Source organism: Bufo gargarizans, chromosome 5 (assembly GCF_014858855.1).
Source record: "Bufo gargarizans isolate SCDJY-AF-19 chromosome 5, ASM1485885v1, whole genome shotgun sequence".
In the NCBI taxonomy this organism is placed as follows: Eukaryota; Metazoa; Chordata; class Amphibia; order Anura; family Bufonidae; genus Bufo; species Bufo gargarizans.
Genome location: NC_058084.1, coordinates 39,006,661 through 39,012,485, shown reverse-complemented (window position 1 = coordinate 39,012,485; position 5,825 = coordinate 39,006,661). Strand labels below are relative to the sequence as shown.

The following is a 5,825-nucleotide window of genomic DNA, read 5'->3' as shown; positions in this document are numbered from 1 at the left end:
ACATACCGTATACGGCAGATATATATAAAAAAATGAACATTAATACAAAATAACAAAATATAACAAACAATTGCAGATACACAAGTACCCCATCTGGAGTATTGCAAATGCATTAGGTTCTTCAGGGTAACAGCTAGTCTTTGTAGTAGGTTTCAGTTCTGGTTCACAGCACAATATTGTAATAAACCGAATATGCCCTAATAGAAGATATAAAAAGTGCTGGTCAAGAGAAGACAACCCCTCTAATTGTAAGATAAATACCACTTCAATTGTTATTATAAATTATGAAGAATAAGATACACTGGCTGTAAGTGAATGCGGGTTCACCGAAGACATGAAAATCCATTAAATGATTATTTATATGGTAGTTGTTCTGCAAAAAACATAACCTCTGATGGACTTCTCAAATGTGCTCTTGAGTTTCAATACTTCTCAAGTGGGATTCAGGAATTACAGGGCAGACAATGAGTGTCTTTAAGTCCTGACATACCAGTCCACAGAGTCACTTTCTAAGAGACTGCCAACACACACACGCGAAGTGGAGAAGTCTCATGCAGGGAAGGATGAAAGACTGTCTCATCAGTGTTGACCTACCTCAGTCTCCAGACGGATTCAGCTGCATAATTAGGATGCAATATCTGAACCCCACTGGTCAGGCTATAAAGAGCAGGTAGGAAGCTTCTATAAAATACCACCGCGTCACAGACACAAAGGGAATTTCTGTCTTTTTTTATGCAGCACTTCCCCCTAAAGAAAGATGTTTACTGTCTCTAAGATGATCATAGATATAATTTCATAGTCTGGTCAGCCTATTTTTGTTTACGTAAGTTATATGCGTTTCCAGGAGAGCTGGATGATAAGTAATATGGTTAGATAGATGGATATTAGATAGATAGATAGATAGATAGATATTAGTCAGATAGATAGATATTAATTAGATAGATAGGTAGGTAGGTAGATAGATAGATAGATAGATAGATAGATAGATAGATAGATAGATAGATAGATAGATTAAGCACTCCAAAATCAGTAAAAATGAAAAAAAAATATATATATATATACACTTTTATTCACCCATGTGAATACGCAACATTTCAGCTCAACCCTAGAGTTTTTCTCAAGCAGTTATATATGTGAGCAGATCAGATATATATATAGGAAAAATAAAAACTTTTGGGCAGCACCACCAGACCAAAGTACGGACGGAGTGCCACCGGTTGGGGAGGTGATCCTAACACCCATGCATCGATAAGAATAAGAATACCGCAGCACGTCCATTAAAGTGACATGTGCTTTATTCACCAAAAATGCGGCGTTTTGGTTCACTCCATGGAACCTTTTTCTCTGCCTGAAAAAGGTTCCATATATACACTCACCTAAAGAATTATTAGGAACACCATACTAATACGGTGTTGGACCCCCTTTTGCCTTCAGAACTGCCTTAATTCTACATGGCATTGATTCAACAAGGTGCTGATAGCATTCTTTAGAAATGTTGGCCCATATTGATAGGATAGCATCTTGCAGTTGATGGAGATTTGAGGGATGCACATCCAGGGCACGAAGTTCCCGTTCCACCACATACCAAAGATGCTCTATTGGGTTGAGATCTGGTGACTGTGGGGGCCATTTTAGTACAGTGAACTCATTGTCATGTTCAAGAAACCAATTTGAAATGATTCGAGCTTTGTGACATGGTGCATTATCCTGCTGGAAGTAGCCATCAGAGGATGGGTACATGGTGGTCATGAAGGGATGGACATGGTCAGAAACAATGCTCAGGTAGCTCGTGGCATTTAAACGATGGCCAATTGGCACTAAGGGGCCTAAAGTGTGCCCAGAAAACATCCCCCCCACCATTACACCACCACCAGCAGCCTGCACAGTGGTAACAAGGCATGATGGATACATGTTCTCATTCTGTTTACGCCAAATTCGGACTCTACCATTTGAATGTCTCAACAGAAATCGAGACTCATCAGACCAGGCAACATTTTTCCAGTCTTCAACAGTCCAATTTTGGTGAGCTTGTGCAAATTGTAGCCTCTTTTTCCTATTTGTAGTGGAGATGAGTGGTACCCGGTGGGGTCTTCTGCTGTTGTAGCCCACCTTTCTTTCCCATTCTGACATTCAGTTTGGAGTTCAGGAGATTGTCTTGACGAGGACCACAACCCTACATGCATTGAAGCAACTGCCATGTGATTAGTTGACTAGATAATCGCATTAATGAGAAATAGAACAGGTGTTTCTAATAATTCATTAGGTGAGTGTATATATATACAAAGTGCATGTGCAATAAATCATGAATCAATATACATAATTCTACATAAAATTCTAAAATAAAGTGCAAAAAGTGCATAGTGCCATAGTACATCATGATGTATTCATACAATTGTACACATGATTATCATATCCCTACACATAATACAGTGAGTGCACCAAATTACATAATCCCATGATTAATATTCATTACAAAACATGATTGCACCTGTAGACTTCATATGCAAATGATTATTCAATGAATAGATCAAAAGATTAGGCTCAGGTTGGGGACTCCTGAATCTTTACTTTCTCTTCGTGCTTTTCTCAATGACATCGGTCCTGGGGTTAAGTCTACTGTTGTATATTCCTCCAGTCACATAGAATTTCTCGACACGACTGTAAATATACTGAATGGCAGATTACAAACTGATTGTTTACTAAACCTACTGATAAGAATTCTTTGCTTAGTTCTATGAAAGTTGTCACCCTAGAAATGTGACATCTGCCATACAGTCAATTCTTACGTGTGAAACAAATTGCTTCTGATGACACGATCCTTATAAGTACCCTTGATAATATGGTTCACAAATTTCGGAATAGGGGTTACCCCAATTCAATATTACAACCACAGAAAACCAAGGAACTCACTCTTGACAGACAACAAACATTGCAGAGGGCAGTCAGACCCCCTCTGGATCCAGGATTCCTTTTATTTTTGTTTGCGCATTAATTCTATCATCAAAAGCCATTGGCCTATGCTCTCTGGGTGTATAAAGGGTGTTCCTGAATTCCTCCTTTATGGTCCATTCACAGGCCTGCGGAACAGATCCGGACCCAGTCTTTTTCAATGGAGCAAGAAAAGATGCGGACAGCACACAGTGTGCTGCCCGCATCCGCACTTCTGTTCCACATCCGCACTTCCGTTCCGCAAAAAATAGAACATGTCCTATTCTTGTCTGCAGAAACGGACAAGAAAAGGCATTTCTATTAAAGTGCCGGCCATGTGCGGTCCGCAAAATGCGAAACGCACATGGTCGGTGTCCCTGTTTTACGGATCTGCAAAACACTTGTGGACGTGTGAATGGACCCTTATTCTCTTTTCGCAGATCCAGGAATCTTAGGGACCAACTGGTATCTGCTGATGTATCACACAATGTGAGTCCTACACAGACTTTGAGGTCCACATGGAAATCTGGTTGCTTCTCTTCCTTGAGATGTGTCAACTGCCGCCTGATGATCAAAGGCGACCGTTTTACACACCCAGACACGGGAGAGACATTCTCTATTAAACATTTTTTTACTTGTGACAGTGATCACGTCATTTATGTACTATCTTGCCCCTGTAATTTACTTTATGTGGGTGAGACTACTAATGACCTGAAAACTCGACTTAATCAACGTCGTTACACTATTCGCAAGAAGCGTCAGGATTTACCCGTGCCCAAACATTTCTCTGAACACAAACATAGTGAACATCAGCTGCAGCTTCAGATAATTGACCATGTCCCCCCATTGAGGAGGAATGGCAATAGAGCTGATATTTTCAATAAAAAAGAACTCCAATAGATCTTTAGATTAAACACGTTGAAACCCACAGGACTCAATGTAGATTTCAAATTGAATACAATAAGACGCTGATCTCTAATCACTGTAAACGTACGGTGGATGGCTTGCCCTCCGCTCCTGGTGCTCTCTCAATCAGCACTAATGTGATAGCAAGTTTTTTGCAGTATATCTATTATAATTTTAAGTTAAGTTCATTTTTTTTTCATATATCCATGATTAATATAATTTTTTTTCCTTTTTTCTTTTCTTTTTTTTTCTTCTAGATGCGCCTTGACAACATTCGACTCGCCAGGGGGACGGACAACATTTTATTGCTTTTGTATACCTTGTTTTTTGTTTTGAGGTGACTGAGGATATGTCTATTCATTGTCAGTGGAGCCGCATATCTTTATGTATTCGGTCTATGGGTGGTGTGATATTGTGGTGAAAGCTAGGTATGAGTGTCTACAAGGGACCCTACATGGGGGGTCGCTCCACACTTGTGGGGTTGTCCAACCATGTGGTTTCCTGACAGTTAGGGGCCGCCACTCTAGTTTTGGAGTGATGACCCCTTTCTTCACTTTTCCAGCAATGCCATGTTATTTACACACCATTACTACTTAAATGGGGAGACCCCTCTGTTTCTGGTTGACTTAAGAACCTAAGTATCCAGTATTATTTTACACACTTGTCTCTTTCCTGTATTAAGATTACTTAAATATATGCCAGCCCTTTGTTATTGCTCTACAGGCACTTTTGCCCTTTTTCATAGGCTGGTCGCACCCCAATAACAGCTAGGGTGCATGTCAGTGATCACTGACTATAGAGCGATTAGCCCTCTAGTTTTCCCCATTTAAAGATGGGTGACGCCCATTCCTGAGTGGCTTGGTGAACGCCAATATTGTCGTGCATAAATGCTGTCTGTTGCCTGGTGAGCCTAATCTTTTGATCTATTCATTGAATAATCATTTGCATATGAAGTCTACAGGTGCAATCATGTTTTGTAATGTATATTAATCGTGGGATTATATGATTTGGTTCACTCACTGTATTATGTGTGGGGATATGATAATCAGGGTACAATTGTATGAATACATCATGATGTACTATGGCACTATGCACTTTTTATGACACTATTTCTGTATTTTATGTCTAATTATGTATATTGATTCATGATTCATTGCACATGCATTTTGTAAATATATATCTCATCTGCTCACATATATGCTCATATACCATATGTAACTGCTTGAGAAAGCCTCTAGGGTTAAGCTGAAACGTTGTGTATCCACATGGGTGAATAAAAGTATTTTTTCATTTTTAGTGATTTTGGAGTGCTGCTTTTTTGCTATTTTGTATACTGGGTAATAGTCTAGTCTATGTAGAAAAGATAGTAGGGCACACCTACAATTGGATACACATAGGAGATTTAATATACATTTATTCATACATTTATGTATAATATCACATAAAAATCAATTAAACAAATATTAGCATGCTATAACTTCACAGATAAAATAAATAAATAAAATCGCTAAAATGCACAAAAACACTGAATAGAGTAGTCCTAAATAGAGGGATCCTTCAACTGTGTATTTGTCCGTAATGTAATGCTAATATTGCAAGTCTGATTTCTCAGAACGTGCAGAGCAAAGTTCCCAGAACACTTTCGATGTAGTCAAATGAAGGTAAGTAGTTTTGTCACTTGTATTTCTTTTGTTTGATTCACTTTCTATGCATGCATTGGTTCAGCATTGGTTTATCTACTCACGATTATGCCGGCTGTGTTGCGGTTTAGCGTGGCGTCCCACGTGTGTTCCGCTTGCAGTCAGTGGTATAGCTTCCTGAGTGTGGATCCAGGGATCTTCGGTAGTCAGTTGCAGGGGTGCCGTAGTTAAAAATTTGTAGGTGGAAATTACTGCCAGGTGCTCGAGTCAAGCGGCAGGATGGTTTTTACTCCAGCAATCAGTTTTTGATTTCTCCTGCCAATTGTTTGTACCGATCCCTCTCCTTGTAGT

The 5,825-nt window shown here is 39.4% G+C and overlaps 1 long non-coding RNA gene across 1 annotated transcript; it reads left to right on the top strand.

The window, feature by feature from the left end:
• The first annotated feature begins 530 nt into the window (after positions 1 to 530).
• On the top strand, positions 531 to 5,107 carry LOC122939607. Its single transcript, XR_006390122.1, has 3 exons — positions 531 to 670; positions 1,966 to 2,022; positions 4,092 to 5,107. It is a non-coding gene; the product is annotated as an uncharacterized LOC122939607 (long non-coding RNA).
• Positions 5,108 to 5,825: the final 718 nt, after the last annotated feature.